Below are 18431 nucleotides of genomic sequence, written 5' to 3' on the forward strand. Positions count from 1 at the left end.
ATAACTAAAAAATGCCTTATGGTTATCCTTAGCTTTGGAGATATTTTTGCTTTGAAATCTGCTTTCAGAGACTTGACTATTTGCCCGATTCACTTATTTAGTCTAATGAGGAACTTTTTGCTGTGTTGTGTACATTCCCTCTTACTTCTCAACATGATTTTCTTTCCTTTGTTGTCCATCCTATTATACCAAAGGTCCACCATGGTGGCGTATGTTTGCAGTTTGACCTAGGTTTATTTCCGTATGATACTGCAGTTTCTATGCAGTTGTTTATATGTCATAGGAGGCTTTTGTGTAAGCCTCTGCATAGGTTACTGTGCTTTCTGGATTTGGGGGAGCTTGTAACTTACTACACTGTCTCCTAGTAGTGGGTAATTTACCTTAGAGAAGTTCTTAAAGTTTTTGGTGTTAGGTGGGAGGACTAGTCTTACATTTATTTCAAGACAGACTGCTTTGTGATCTGATCTTACTAGTGAGGACATCACACTAGGGAGGTACGTCACTACCCCATATTTGTGAGTACCAGGTCTAAGATACTTTTATTGTCCTAGTGGGAGTTCAGATTAGGTGTTCTCGGGCACTTGAAATTACAAAGTCAAGAAATATTTGAGCCTGCATGTTAATGGTCATATGCTTCCGAATTTATGGAGAGGTTTTTAAAATCACCTGTGATATGGTAATGGGCTGATGGTCAGGGATTCTAGTAACTTCAAGTATGACTTATGGGTTTTCTGGTTCATGCTGAGGGACTGGCAGCTAGCAAACATATGGTAATGGATTTTTCCTATGGTTAATTGGACATGAAGTACCTCAAACATGTCATATTGTTTGACCAGCCTTGAGGTGTGCTTATGCTTTATGTAAATAGATTCACCTCCACATTTTGCTCTTTTATGTTCAGTGGGTGGTCAGAATGTATGAAAGGTGTTATAGCCATCCACTGATGGAATGCTTTCTATGGCTTTGAAACATATTTCAGTAATTGCAGAGACATCAGCATTCCCCAGGGTGAGAAGAGCTACCAGGGAATGTATTTTGGTTGAGACTGCTAGCATTAAGCATTAACATCTTTAGCTTGTCCTGAGTAGCTTTTGTTATGATGGAAGATTTCTCTATTTGTTAATGCCTAAAAAAGTCACTATAAGGGTGGATAACATTTTGGCCAATATCTGAAAGCTTAGAGCTGACAGGCAAAGACCATGCCTGGCAAAGCAGTACAGCCTATCAGCCATGTCCTCCTAGGCTGACAAGTATTGGACTGCTTTGAAATGACACCAGTAGCTAAGCCAATTGTTAAAGTCGATCATTTTCTGCTGGTATTGTAGCATCATCCTTGAAGATGATAGAATGTTGCTCAATGCTAGACTCATACCTACCTATGACATATTCTGAGAGCTCAATCATGTCTCTCTTTATATAATCCAAGGAGGTATATCTCAGGTCATTCATGCCCATATGGGCAATAACTGAGTCATATTGGTACTTATGGGAAAGTGCCCTGAGTGCTAGCATGATCTGGTGGATCCTGGCCCCTGACAGGCAACTAACTGTAACCTTCTTATCCAGCCTGGTAAGACGGACATCAGTGTGTCTCACAATGAAGTCTTCTATGACCAGAATACTGGGCTGTGAAGTGTTTGACCTTATGGTATTAGTAGCTGAGCCACAATGAGATGTGGCTCTATGTGTTGGGATGGGAATTGTCTGTGTACATGCAAAGAGGACTGCCCCTGAGAGGCCTTTGAGGTTTGGATACGTTACACGTGAGCACCTCTGCATATGTGGGTCTATGTGTGTTTGGTCTTTCGTGATTGTGGTGAGTGATGTGTGTGAGCTGCTGACAACCTGCTTGTTCCTTTTTGTAACTGTATATGAGAGTCTAGTTTCCAGTGAGAATGTGTAACTACATCTTTCAAATAATGTATTTGTCTGTTCAAGAATTAGGTGGTTGCCACTATACATAGGGCAATTGCTACATTGCTTCAGGATGCCCATGCCCACCAACCGGGCTACAGAAATAGCAGGAAAGTGCCCATCCATGGTTTCAGGTCCTAATGTGTACTTGCAAGGGATAGGAGTGAAGGTTGTTTGTAAGTGGATGAGGGAAGGGTGCTTACTTGGTGAAATCTGCAGCTAACCTAACCAGTGATGCTGCCCAACACCCAAACCAGATGTTCTCTGAGCAGTAATAGTCCTGGGTGCTATAATAATGTAAGGTAGAGGTAAATAGTCCTAACTAAATGCAAAAAGGCTGCACACCATGCAAATTACTTGCCCCATGAGTAATGCAGAACTAAGGTAAAGTTCTGAGGTATTTTTATAGACAAATTTCAGCTTATTTAGATTCTATTTATACAAGAGCAGTAACCATTGCTGTTCAGAGAGCAGCTTTGCACAAATGCAAGGTATATATATATATATATATATATATATATATATATATATAATCAGAAAAAAGTAGTTTTTTACACTAACTATGCCCTAAAGCCAATCAGTAAGCACAGAATGAGCTTTCCACCAGCAAGTCCATGCTCAGATAGAGGAAATAAGCCATTTCCTGCCACAGGAGTGCAGATTTTGACCCTCTTAATGTAAAATGACCAGTTTGGAGCCCAAGTGTTAAAGGACCACAAACAGATTCCTAATACAATCTTAAAAAGACTAGATATAATGAAGTTTATTGCAGAACAGCAGCCCTTAAATAAGTTTGAAAATGCAAAAGAAGTGCAAAAAAGCAATAGCAATAAACAGCACAGTAAAGATAAGCAATGTTTCAAGATGTTTGAATCTGTACAGGGCACTGGCATGGCGGGCAGCTCAGCGTAAATGTGCTGAAATTACGCCAGCACTGGAAATACAGAAAACTGACTACTGGAGCCCTCTGGCCAATAAAACAACTGCATTTAGAGCATTTTTGTGTGCTTTTCAACTCAGATAGACCAGGTAGACATTTACTGCCACTAGATGAATAATTCCAATGTAAAAGCACAGGAAAAGAGTGTCCTGAATGAAATGCTACAACAAACAAACTTAAACTTAAGGAAAGACAATAAGTAATTCAAGATAATAGCAGTGTACTTTAAACAGTTTATAAAAGTGTGATTATTCAACAAAAGCACTTCACTTTGTAGAAATGATCCAAGAGCCACTTGATTTTGCAGTATTTATAAAGGTACCAAAACAAGGTATGCTGATTAACAAGCCCTCTGGTCAATAAAACAACTACATGCAGGAGTCTGTAGTGTGTTTTCCCAACCTACACAGACCGGACTACCACCCACTGTCACTAGATGGAAAATCCTCTGTCCTCTTGATTTAAAACCACAAAAAAAAGCTTCACTAAAGTGTAAAAATACACTACTTTATCCAGCACCTAGCTAGATAATGAATTCACAGCAAGTAAATCAGTAGAACAGACAACAAAAAGCTAAATTAACTTTTTTTTCAAACTAAGCACAATAAAAGGCAAATAGATAATTCAAGATATTAACAGTAATATAGAAAGGAAGGGGCTTATGAAGCTGAATTAACAGTTAAGGGTGGGCAGATTAAAAATCTCCAAATTAAAAAAGAAGATCAAGGAAGTGGAGGGGGGGGGATAACCAGCAGGGAGTTTTTGCAAGCCTTGAGTTTTATCAGAAAAGACAAGGCCATATATATTCTTTGTGCATTTAATTATCATTTCAAGAAACAATTTAACCAATGGAAAAAATTGCAAAATGTGCTGTCTGGGTAATTTAAGTGTTTTCTGCAACAATATAACACAGACACCAGGCTAATCAGATTTCTCAAAACAGAAAACGCAATGTAACAGGTAAAGCAGAAAGTGGCTCTATCAGTGCAAGCAACTTACAGACAAAAGTGATTTAATATCCTCACTCAGCAGGGTGTCACCAACCAATAACCAATAAATCATGCTCTACCCTAAACATGCTTCATTCTGATTTCTGCCAATCATGAGCGGACAGGTGATCCGCTGTGGTGACCCCAACTGGGAAAAAGCCGAAAGAAGAAGAAGATTTCATGGAAAGCTAGCCATACAAAATAAGTACCTAATGGAGAAAAAGGTGTTTATTATTAACTTGGTAAAGGTGAGTGAAACATTTTCAGGAGAAACAAAAATAAATAAAGAAAAAATGGATATGACATTTCCTTATGCTGGTTATTTGATAACAGAAGAGTTGACAGAATGCAGGCTAATGAAATTTTGCAAAAGAAACAGAGACTTGCAAATGCTATGAAAGGATGGTGTAACTCTATTTTATACTGATTTATAACATCTGAAAATGGAAGTCTTCTGTCTATGATATGCCTTTGGCTGTGTATACTGCCTCTGAGTCAAGGTAATATGTTTGTGGTGGTATGTTGCAACAGCCATGAAATGCAATTTTCAGCATGAATATGATGAAATAACTGGCTAATTGAAATGTTCCCAGTCCTGTTTGACTTTCTGGAGTCAGAAGTTTGCCTCTATATCTTAAAGGTTACAGAGTTTATCATTTTCCTAGCTAAACCTAATCATTGTAAATATGTAATATTTTGTTCCAGTTAAAAACTGGGGGTATTATAGTAATATCTAAACGTGAAACAGAAATTGTCTCCCTTAAATAACAGTGTTTTTTTACACTTGTTTATTTTAAGTATTATGTATAGAAGAAAGAACATGTTACCTGGTACGGGTTTGTTTTAAGATGCAGGTCAAAGTTCAGCAATAATAAAAATGTACTGTAAGCACCTCACTGGCTACGCTTCAAAATTTGGAAAAAGTCAAACCAGTTAAGCACCAAAGTGGCACATGACCCGACCTTAACAAAAGTTAAGCATCCACTCCTTATGTTGCTTAGGTCAGGTCTAGTGCTCAGCAATACAATCTGCCCGTACTAACCAGCAAATGACAGTGGAAGAGCAAAAATGTGTTTCTGTCTACTTTCTGTGTCCTTAATCCATCCCTAACTTCCTGTTAAAAAACAAAATGAACAAGAGGATGTGTTTAGCGATGTAACGTAGAGGATACAAACCCTGAAGCTCAAATGTATGCCATTATTTAGTAACTTCAATCCTTGGTGGTTTGTCTGAAAACCACAGATTTTTATGAGGAACAGGCCAAAAATATGAAGCAATAATTTGGAAGTTGTGTGAAAATCTATACCATTGAGAGGCATTATAGGTAAGTGTAAATGTGACAGACAGCATTACAATGCCTTTCTGACAGCATCCGCTAAGTATATTATAGCTTTATAAGCTGACAAAATACTTAGTGATTATTTCCCCCTATAAGTAATAGTACATGGAGTAGATAAAGCTCTATGCACTGCAAAGAATTATGCTCATCTAACCGATCACGAGCTCTCGACATGGATGTCAAGATTCACTTCTCATGCTTTGCTCTTAAGGTGAATTTCTTGGAATCCATGTCTTTAACACATGATAAACATGTTATGATCAGTGACCTGATCGTAATCCTCTGTGTTGAATGCAGTTTCACAGAAAGTAAGTGATCATAACAAGTATCAGTTACAAAAATGTTTTCTTCGGGGAGTACTCGGTCACCCTGTAGGTACATAATTTAGATATTTCTTGGTAAGATCTACAACGATCATGTATGCTGTTATTACAAGTTCATGTGTAATTATTTTGTTACATTTCTAAAATGTGGTAAGTTACAGGGTTACTTTGATAAAATGTATGAAAAGTATATTTTAATATAGAATTTACTTGTATTTTCATACAGCTAAGATATATACTAAAAACATAAAAACATATATATTTTTATTTATTTATAATTTAACTGAGTTAATCCCACTAGGCCAATTTATTTAATATATTTATAACTGTAAAAAACAGCACTCTGATCTCCTGTCCGTAATTGAGATGAAACATGTCGACTGACAGTTTGTACCGACTTCCGAGTATCTACAGCTGTCGGATGTGAAGACTGATAGGCAAAAGATATTCAATTTCTCATCTGCTCAGCCATATAAAACAGTCAAGTTCTCTGAATTTCACTATGATCTGAATATGATGCAGATTGACATAATGTGGACACAGGAAACAACAGAACCGTTTTATTCAATGTCATGTATCCGCAATTATTGCTTGTATAGTGTTGTCTTTAAATGAGATATTTAAATAGATCAGAGCAGTTAGGTTTACCTGACAGACAAGCAGAGTGTAATGAATCTTACAGTGTTATCAAAGTCCTGATGTGCAACTACACATTTACTGAATGTTCTTTCTCTGGCATATGAAGTTCATGTATGTTTTGAGTTCATGCAGAACTTTCTCTCACACTGACAACAGAAGAATTGTCTCACAGAGATATTAGTGCTTAATTGCAATGCTTCCTTTGGCTGTCTAATGGACTATTGCCCAAGATGTATGAATAGCAACTGCAGCTCAAGGGTGAATATGACTTGTTGATGAAAAATAAAAGATCAGAATTAAGAACAATATGACTGTGCAATATTGTGCAATATACTGTATTAATTTTCTTTAGGAGCTGCAAGTGAAGAAAATATAATGTTGATTGCTAAAACTGGTCCTCCTCAGTATGTGTAAAAATGGCCCATTAGTATTGTGTGCCATCTCAGAGCTAAAACAAATGGAGTGAAACCTAATGGATACAAGTGCTAGAAACAGGAATTTCACACACGTATCGTTTCATTAAACAGAAGAAAACAAATAAAGTACCTTGTCTGTTTGTATGTTCTGGAGAGTAAAGTACCATATGCTGTCAGACTGCATTTGCTTTAAAATGACACTGAAACTGTCTATACTTTTTATCAACTACTTTTTATTATTTTTGGTGTAGAGATACTAATGTGTATGCACAAAAGTAGAAACAAATCATTTTTAAGATGGTAAAGATTGGATAAGGTAAATAAAAGAAAAGAATGGCTAATGAACAAGCTAAGAGGGGGCTACTATAGAACAGTGGCATTGCATTAAGGTCGGTATCCTAGCTTATCTAGTTTGATAGAAACAGTGCTTCCTGATGCTGAAATTAGTACAGCTACAAGACTGAAATCTATATGTAGTAGTGATATTGTATGTTTATACTGCTCCTGTATATGTGTATAGCTGTTAGCATTATTGGCTCACAACTCCTGGTTTCCCTTCATGTTCCAGACTGAAGGGCCTTCTGTGTAGACTCTGAATGCCCTTTTCATGTATACATGGGTTTTCACTTGGTGCTCCAGTCTCTTCCAACATTCCAAAGACACACCACTTGGTGAAATGGAGAGCCTGCAAATTTCCTGTAGATATGTCTGATATGTGAATGAGTGTATGAACATGTCATGTGATGTACCAGCATCTTGCCCTTGACTGGTTCTCTGTTTTGTCTCTGTTGATTACTGGGATAGGATCCGTCCCTCATGTGACTTAATACATTGCCAGATATTTAATGAATAATTACTGTGTTATTGTAGGGAATTAATTATTTGTATTTGATATGCATTTCACTTGAGATATATTACACATTAAATCTAGTAGTCTAACTAACGTCATGGAAAAAAATGGTCCTTGGACCAGCTCATGTACTTGATTAACCAATGAATAAGAAATAAAATTAAGAATAATATAAAATATAAAAGAAATTAGCAAAATAGTTGGCTATGTGGAAGTAGCTGGGCTGAAGTTTTCGGAAATATAGAAGAATGCTGAATAGTGCTTTCAGATAAAAACTGGCATGTTTGATGTACATTAGAAATGGCATGAGGATGGCTGCAGCAACAATGTGAATGACATAAGCAGTTAGACTGATATTTACTGAAGGGTGTAATGACAGTCAATAGATAACAAGGGTGGAGTACGTAGGAATGGTGCAGTTTGTTTATAGAATAGTATCTGAAAAACATTCATAAAATTAGTTCAATATATTTGGAAAGTAGCAGAATAAAAGCCTCATATGTCAGATAATATACCGCAATGTGAAAATGAAGAGTTGACAGAAGTAGAGACAAGGCTCTTAGCAGCTGGTCCTTAGAGGTAGCAATAGTACCAGAAGACAAGGAGATGGGTTTCTGTAGCATTATTACACAAAGATGCTCAAGTGCGTTTAAGAAGAATATTTTTTATGTGTGTGATAAATAAACTCACTACCGCCCTAGTGGACAGGATAGGTGAGTCTTCAGGAAAGATGCTAAAGCTGGATGCTCGTGGTCTGGCAGACATTTATCAGCAACACATGCTATCCCACAAGGATCTTACTAGTGCAAATGAACAGTTCAGCAATGCATGCTATCCCACAAAGTTCTAATCATTGCAGATAAGCAGTTCAGCAATGCATGCTATCCCACAAAGTTCTAATCATTGCAGATAAACAGTTCAGCAATGCATGCTATCCCACAAAGTTCTAATAATTGCAGATAAACAGTTCAGCAATGCATGCTATCCCACAAAGTTCTAATCATTGCAAATAAACAGATCAGCAATGCATGCTATCCCACAAAGTTCTAATCATTGCAGATAAACATATCAGCAATGCATACTATCCCACAAAGTTCTAATCATTGCAGATAAGCAGATCAGCAATGCATGCAATCCTACAAGGTTCTAACCACTGCATATAAACAGGTCAGCAATGCATGCCATCCCACCAGGTTCTTGCCATTGCAGCTAAATAGATTAGCAATGCATGCCATCCCACCAAGTTCTTACTATTGCAGATAAACAGATCAGCAATGTATGCCATCTGCAGACAAATAAATCAGCAATGCATGCCATCTAAAACGTTTTAACCACTGCAGATAAATATATCAGCAGTACATGCAACCCTACAAGGTTCTTACCTCTGCAGATAAATGGATCAGCAATGAATGCCCTCTCACAAGGTTCTTAACATTGCAGATAAACAGATCAGCAGTGCATTCCATCCCACAAGGTTCCAATCATTGCATATAAATAGATCAATGTACGTCATCCTACAATATTTTTATCACTGCAGATAAACAGATCAGCAATGCATTCCATCCCACAAGGTTCTGACCACTGCAGAAAAATAATCAGCAAAACATGCCATCTCACAAGCTTCTAACCACAGCAGATAAATACATCAGCAATGCATGCCATCCCACATGGTTCTAACCACAGCAGATAAATACATCAGCAATGCATGCCATCCCACATGGTTCTAAGCACTGCAGATAAATATAGCAGCAATGCATGCCATTCTACAAGGTTCTTTCCACTGCAGATAAACAGTGGTCTAGACAGAATTATGACAAACCTTGATGAAGTAAATCCACGAGGTATGCTTAAAGCTATATTTTATGTAGGACAGAGAGTAATGTGTTTTTTTTGGCTTTTTTTTGTGGCTTTTGTAACTAAACTCCTGGACCTCAGCTATTATTTTCATTCATTTTATTTGCACTCTCTCAGATGGGCAAAATATTTCATGAAAAAAGTGCATAAAGCCATTTTGTATTAAACTGCATGCTTCACAAAAGATCTGTAAGTAGATCAAGGTTACTGATGACCTCAAGATCAGATGTATCACCTAAAAGGATTTCTAACTGCAGTTTCTATGCTACCATCTAAGTATATCACTTTATCTATAACAGTATAAAGATTCTGGGCTGGATCCTGTAATGTTTGCAGAACATAGCACATTTCATCAATATCAGTACAAATGTTGCAGATAAACCTGTAATATACAAGTATAGCTCAGTGAACTTAGAATATATTGGTGCAAAACAGAACTGAGCAAGTAGTATCAGTGCACTGACTAGCAATCACAGCCACTCCGTAATTTATGAAAACTGTCTCATAAAACTTGATGTGCATTAACAAAGCTATGGAAATTATATTATCCCATATGTCTCAGGTGTACTGCATTATGAGGAACATTCTTCATTTTGGTTCTTAAAAAGCTCTTGTTCCTCGAAGTTTCACATTGAAAGAGTCTGTCATACATTTAGACTCAGGAATTTTTTTAACTGAAATTTATGGCAAACAGTGCTGAATCATATTAATTCATCAAAACAACTTTTTATAAATATAAAGTAATACATTTTAACCAACCTGTGAGCTTCCTAGTTGAAGTTGTTGCTAATCTGTTAACAGGTGTTCCACATTTTGACTATTTATTCCACATTATGAGAGGCAGTGTTCCTCATTTTGGAGATGGAAGGTTGAGAGCCATGTATTATCCTAATGCAATCTGTATGACATTTGAAAGTAATATATATCTACAACAATCCTTCCAGTAAGCCCAGAGACAACTACAAATGTCTCAGTAAGTCCTGTACTAATAAAATACATTCACCGAAAGATGCATAATCTGATGGAATTTGTAAAATTTGTAATAAAAAAATAATAAATGCAAAGTGCAATAACACCCACTTTGCTAGAACTAAGAGTAGCTAACAATGTGTGGGTCATGTGTGGGGAACACAAGTAATGCACACACTCAAGGAAATACAGACATAGAAAAGCAGATGTGGGTATGGGTGAAGAAGAGGGACACACGAGGTATGTTGGAATAAGAAAATCGGAGGGACAGTCAGGGGGGCATGGGCAATTTTTGTTGGTTTTTTTTTGTTTGTTTGTTTTGGTTGTTTTAGTGGGAAAAGAGCCCATTTTTTGAGAATAGAAAGACAGGAAAAGACAGAGAAAGAGGGAGGGGAAGGGCAAAATATCAGGTATACACATATACTAAATATCACAAGATATGACAGAGAAATGTCAGAAATAATAGAAAGGAAAGGTAAGGTACACAGACAGCATACTCTACAACATGGGCAATGGAAAGCTGACATACAGGGTGGGGAGGCATACCAGCTCTAGTGAAATGCAGAAATACATATGTACCTATGCACTAATACATTGTAAAATGTTGCAAAACGTTTAGAAATCATACCTGGATGTGTATGACTGATGGCAGTTTTCTGCTGTAGGGTAATACATAGGGATCACAGTACAGACTGAATCCAATAACCAAGTAGTTTTCCAGCAGTGCAAGTGTAAGCCAAGCAACAGCACAGATGAGCAAATGTAGTGCACAAAATGCTAGAGAATACCAGCAGAGGATAGAATAGAACCTCCAGCCATGCATGTGAAAGACAAGCAGCCAAACACAGTGCCAAACAGCAGTACTGTAGCAAAGCAACAAACTGGCTGCTACTTATACAAATAGGTGTACACAACCTAACCAGATGTGTAATGAAAAATGCTTGTTACAGACATATGCCTTGTGTGAGGCAACACACAGGTATAGATCTATATGTATGACTATATATATATATATATATATAGGTTTACTATCAAAATTGCGAACAGCCATGGTCGACCGTCGTATGCTCGAACGCATAAGGTCGAAACACAAATGTCGAAGACATTATAATCAAATCGAGGAACGGTTTTACCATGGGTCGAGGTAGGGAAGGTGGTTGTAGTAGGGAATCATACTGTACACCTACCTCGACCCATGGTAAAACCGTTCCTCGATTTGATTATAATGTCTTCGACATTTGTGTTTCGACCTTATGCGTTCGAGCATACGACGGTCGACCATGGCTGTTCGCAATTTTGATAGTAAACCATATATATATATATATATATATATATATGGGTCCCTATCAAATGAGAGAAAGCTCATTTGATAGAAACTCATTTCACTGACACCATATGATAGAAAGCTCAAAACACTGAAAACTCATTTGACTGAAACTCAAAACACTGAAAATGCTATATGCCCTTTTCCCAACGGTAGTGCGATCCTGGAGTTAGTATATATAGTTAGGGGGTGGGGGGCACAGCCCCCCACATAGTTTATGTAAATATTGTTTTCTCCCAACAGTTATTCATTGTAGTTATAAGTATCCATGTGTAGGGTTTAAAATGCATGAAGTATGTGGGGGGCTACGCCCCACACCCCCCCCCTAACTATATATACTAACTACAGGATCGCACTACTGTGGGGAAAAGGGCATATAGCATTTTCAGTGTTTTGAGTTTCAGTCAAATGAGTTTTCGGTGTTTTGAGCTTTCTATGTTTTAGTTTCAGCCAAATGATTTTCCATCAAATGAGTTTTATATCATGACATGGAATAGTATACATTCTGAAATCTATGATTAATGCTATATAACAGCTATCAGGCTTTGCACATGAATTATGACATGCAATAAGTAACACACAAGTATAACAAGAACAACGATGCAATGCAAGCAATAGCCAGCAACTTATGTACATATATCCTGCATCGGTATAATGGCCATAGGTTTGGTGAACGTTGATCTTCTAACAAAAAAACTATATGAAAATGGATGATAATTTAAAGGAAGATGAACATATACCATGCAGGAGTGCAAGATATATGCCATGCCTACAAAGGAGAAATGAGGTAGACAACACAAGCCCATGTCTCTCAGCCTCTTAGCACAAGAAATCTGGTCAGATTTTAAATACTGTTTTTATAAACTTAGAAGGTTACTAGAATAACATGATTTGTCTTAGTAGAAATTTTCTGAAGTATGTGAAATCTGAACCCAAATGTATGTCATTATTTAGTGAATTCATCTCTCAGTGATTTGCCAGAAAACCACCAAATGCATGAGGAACAGACCAAAAACATGAAGCAAAAATCTGGACATTCTGCAAAAATCCAGACAGATGACAGGTATGCACAGGCACACATCAAGGATGACATTCCAGCAAAGCTATGTATGCAAACAGTAAAACAGGACAAAACTATGTATTGGGACATATTGCAAATGCATGTGTACAGCACACAGAGTGGTGCTGAAGTCAACCCAAGCTTTACTGAAGCAAATAGCCAATTTATGTGACATGCAGAGTGCATTGCCCACAGCAAGAAACATGGCCACATATAAATTACACACAGTATTCTGCAATCATCTAACAACAAGAGATATGGGTAAAGAAGCTAAGAATCAGTAACATATGCACATATATAATAGATAGTAATCTAGCCTTTGACCATCACGTGTCTGCGGTGGTGAGGAAATCATTTTATACTGCTGCGCAACTTATAAACAAAGTTATGCCATCTAAGGCCAAGGAAGTCATTGTTCCACTGTATTCGTCATTCATCAGACCTATCATTGAGTACAATGCTTCCTTTGGTATGTAGCTAACCTGGCATATCCAACAATTGGAGCATCCACAGAAATTCCTCACTAAAAGAATACAGGATGTAAGTAAAATTTTCTGTGCAGACTGCCACAAGACTCTATCAAGCCCTAGCCCTGTATTTTGTTTCCTACAGGCTTTTGAAGGAAGATCTATACCTGGCATACATGGCATTGTCAGTCCCCACTCTGATGGACCTCCTGCACATCCACAAAACAAACAGCACCAGAATTACCCATTCTAAAGACTTAAAACTTGCCTATGATATAAATAGGATCTGCTGGAGAGATAGGCTTGTATCCCAGAGACTACCCCGTCTATGGAACAGGCTCCCCATCCATGTTCATAGGTTCATAGGTAGGTACTAGGCTATCGGCCCAAGGGCCTAAGTAAGCCTAGCCAACAAGGTTCCCTGGCTTATGCCACCCAAGAAAGAAAGCAGAGCCACAGAAGTGATCCCCGGGGTATATTTCCTATTTCCCATTCACTCATCAAGATTTTTCTTGAAGAGTGCTAATGAGGAACTTTTCTTGACATAGATGGGTAGCTTGTTCCAGAGTATGGGAAGTCTCTGGGTCAGGAATCTATCCCTCCAGCATGTCCTGTTTATTGTGGTGACAAGGTTTAGGTCCCTAGAGCATGTAGCTTGGAGGGATTGGGATTTTTTTAGGTGCAACATGTCCAACAGCTCTGGGTTCGACATAGCTTTATATGTTAGGCAGAGATCTCCTCAGAGTAGGTGGTATGCTACAGAGTAAAGATGGAGTTTTTTGAGATGGTCAGTATAGGGCATCTGTTTGAGGCCAGTAATCCTCTTTGTGAGGTACTTTTGTGGCCTTTCCAGCTGCTGCAGATGTCTTGTGAGGTACATTCCAAAATGGGAAATGTACTCTATAATGAGTCTAATGAGTGCTGAGTAGAGGGGAACAATGACCTCTTTTTTCCTGAATGAGAACCCTTTTGTGATGAGGATTTCCTGACTTCTGTGGCAATGTGATTATCAAAGGAGAGACTACTGTCCTCCTGGGTCCCATGTCTATTTTCACACATTTGGCATTAAGTAAACTGCTGTCTATGTGGTAGTTTATGGGTACAGAGCTTTTACCAAAGGGGATGATAATACACTTTTTGCATTCAGCTTGAGGCCATGCCTTTGACACCAGGCATCTATCTCAGTGAGGCCCTTCTGTAGGATGTCCACATCATTTGGGGACTCGACTATGGCTCCTAGTTTGCAGTTATCTGTGAACTTCATTAGCCAGAGACCTTCTGTGTTAGCCTGTACTTCAGAGAAGTAGATACCAAACAGAAGAGGTCCCAGGACTGAACCCTGTGGTACTCCACTTGTCACTGGTTTGAAGTCAGATTTGGAGTCTGCAACTTTCACAGTGTGGGTTCTGTCAGTGAGCCAGTTGGCAACCCATCTTGTGATGTAGGGATTTATACCTAGTTTCGTGAGTTTAACTATAATTCCAGAATGAGGGATAGTGTCAAAAGCCTTGGTGAGGTCAAGATAGGCTGTGTGAACCAACTTACCCTCATCTACGGCTTTGGTGACTAACTCAAAGAATTCAATCAGATTCAGAAGGCATGATCTGCCTTTCACAAACCCGAACTGTGTTGGGTCCAGAGTTTGGAGGTTACCAATGTCTTTGTTTATGAGTTCCTTGATGATACATTCCATGGCCTTGCAGACCACGCTCGTCAAGCTAATAGGGCGATAGTTCCCAGGATCAGTGGTGGCTCCCCCTTTGTGGAGTGGGATAACTGTTGCTGTGCACCATTCAGTGGGCACAAAGCCTGACGTGAGACTATGATTGAACATGATGCTTAGGTGGGGAGCCAGTGTGTTCTGAAGTTCATGTAAAACACAGCCTGGGATGTTGTCCGGTCCCATGGATGCTGTGTTTTTGGTTTTAGAGAGTGCAGCTTTTACGTGTGTAGAGCATTCTTCCTGTATAGATATGGGCCCTTTAGGGGTGGGAGGTGGGTAAAGTCAGCACTGAAGCTATCTAAGATTTTGGTCTCATGTGAAGTAGAGTTCCTCCCTAACCCAATTCAAGTGTGCCTTGGATGATTGGATGGGAAACCAGAAATTCATCCCTGGTTTGTCACCTATGTCTCTAATAGACACAGGTAACCTGTAAATGGTTCATCTCCCAGGCCCACGCTTACACTTACCAAGGGTATCAGAACTTGTCAGAGATTTGGGATTTATGGCTAGGCTAAAATGGCCCTTGTGGCCATTAGCCTAGTAAACACCTATAAATCTATGAACCTATAAAGTCATGCAGATGTACAACAACATGTGGAATACTCACCTGAGATAATATTTTTATCATTGGCCATGGGTATAACTGAGCAAAAGACAGTTCTGTGAACAACATACAGTACATTAACATGAACTCAGTGACTGTTCACACTCCCAGTGTACAATGGCGTTTCTCTATTGCTTGGAATATGTGCAGAGACATGTACATAAACCAGTACATATGTATACCATTTGCCAATATATGGGCATGTATGTGAATAAGGATTGCATGTAGAAAGGTAACATAGGCCAAAGAAGGTATACTTTAATATTTCTATATAAATCAGCAGTACCAAAGTGTATAAGTGAATGATACAGTGATGGTCTATGCATTCTGTAAAGTAGAACTGCCTATATACAGCAGACACAGTTATATGACACACCATGGCACCATCATTGCTAATTCATACCAGACACAAATACAATATTTCAGTATGCCAGTGTGACAGCATGACAAGTGTCATCAAAAGCATAGAGGCAAGAACATGTCATGCTGTTGAACAGACATTACACAGCAGCCCACAAATGATACTCATCCTGTTGTGTTATGTGTGGAGTATGGGCAAAATCTTGTTTGCAACTTGCTGTCAGTCCCACACATGTGTATAGTGAAAATCTTGCATCAGTATCAGCATGTTAACTGCAAAATGCATAACTGTAACATACAGGGCCACAGTGCATTGGCCATAACAGCAATATCTTGCACTGCATGTGGAGTACTCACATACACACACACACACACACACACACACACACACACACACACACACACACACACACACACACACACACACACACACACACACACACACACACACACACACACACACACACACACACACACACACACACATACATAGATACACACATACACATGTAATGAGTACCACACCTACCCACATGGAGCAATGTATGAATCAAGTGCAGAAAATCATGGGCATCAGCATGATGGCTGCATGTCTACTATGATAATGTATGTCTTACACCCTGTGCAACATAATGCAAAATGTCACAGGATATCTGAGTATATGGCTAGCCATTTATCACATAAGTATGGTAGCAAAATGCTATACATGCACAAGTGTGTCGATACAGTCAAGTCATTTATATGGCAAATACCACGGTGGCAGCAGTACACAAATGGATCACACAGACAATACTTATGGTCCTGAGGGTCCACCCTGATGGAGATGAACATTGTGAATGATCTTGTGAGCTATTTCCCTGAATTAATCCTGCATAGCCTATGTCATATCCTGGAAGAAATTCCCCATCATGTCCCCTCATCTTTGTCCAAAGGACATCAGTCATCACCTCCCGGATCTGGTCCTGAAAATCATCTGCTGTTGATGTTTGGTGGTGTCTCCTCTACTGTGGAGCAGGGATGATGGCAAGTGTACGTCCAGGTTCTTTCTCCTCATCATTATGATCTCCATCATGGTCATTATTTTCATCAGACGACTCAGGAGGTGGTTTGGCATGTAGTGATTATCTCTGGTGTCTGATGAGTAAGCATACATGGATCCCACACTCTGTCAAGGTGAATCACATGACAAGAAAGAAAGTACATAATATGCATCACTGCAGCTATATGAGTGCATAACATACCCACTTTTACAATGCATAGGCAGAAAGTATTCAGTATGACACATTGCAATAAGGTATGCCCATAGTCAAGTGTACAGCTATATGCAATGGAGGTAATGTATACAAACCATAACAGTAAAAAAAAGTCTGTCAGGCTGCACATTCCTGTGTAAAACATGGCTGTCATTAACTGATATGAACATCAAATATGTAATGGACATTATTAACTAAGCCTTCAACATGATCTCTATATAAGAAGAAAGGCAGATCACCATACATTGCACTTGTCATTAAAACCACATTGTCAGATGATATGGCCTAAAAGTATTATGAATAAGGAGCAATAGACTGGTCTAACAGATTCAATGTTAGCTGATTGTCCCAAGGCTTGGCTTTTGATTTGCTGGTATAAAGATATTGACTTTTTGTGAATTCCTGCATATCATTGCTAGAATCTCCTTGTGTTCTGAGAGTGCTTCTCAAACAATCTGGAAATATAGAGCTGATGAGTATATTTCTGGCACTTTAACTGTTCAGAGTTCTGCACTGTCTTTATTTTTGCATGACTGAATTATTAATATATTTGCTGGCAGAATTTTTTCTGATCTGTGCTGAAACTTTTTTCTACCACCCTTCCACCCTATTGCTATTTATGTTCTTAAAGTTAGTAAAACTGGTATAACAGCTTTTGTGTTATCTGATTGTCTCAAGGCTTAAATTTTGTCTTGCTGGTATAAAACTATTGCCCTTTTGTAAATTCCTGCATATCATTGCATGAATCACCTTGTGTTCTGATTGAGAGTGCTTCTCAAACAATCTGGAAATATAGAGCTGATAAGCATATTTTTGGCACTTTAACTGTTCAGAGTTCTGCAGGGTCTTTATTTTTGCTTAACTGAATTGTTTATACATTTGCTGGCAGGATTTTGTTTTCTGATCTGTGCTGAAACTTTTTTTCTCCTACCCTCCCACCCTATTGCTGTTTGTGTTCTTAAAGGTGGTATAACTGGTCTAACAGCTTTTGTATTAACTGATTGTCTCATGGCTAGCTTTTGTCTTGTTGGTATAAACATATTGCCTTTTTGTAAATTTCTGCATATCATTGCTAGAATCTCTTTCTGTTCTGACTAAGAGAGCTTTTGAAACAATCAAAAATCAAGAGAAAAACGAGATGAATGGTAGGAGAAAGCTGAAATAAGCAAATATGAGTAACATAATGCTGAAGCAACTAAAAACATTAATATGGTAAGCGCTTTCAGTGGTAATAATATTCCACCTTCTTCAGACCCAGAACAACATAAAACTGATGCTTATATAGCTTGTAGTTAATTATCAATTAGTCATTCAATCAACCAATAAAAATAAAATCATATAAAAATACAATATTCAAACAGAATAAAACCTGCTCTAAAAAGTTACAATGTTAAATACGTAATAGTC

This window comes from Protopterus annectens, chromosome 1.part1, assembly GCF_019279795.1.
Source record: "Protopterus annectens isolate FY-2018-M chromosome 1.part1, PAN1.0, whole genome shotgun sequence".
Classification (NCBI taxonomy): domain Eukaryota; kingdom Metazoa; phylum Chordata; order Ceratodontiformes; family Protopteridae; genus Protopterus; species Protopterus annectens.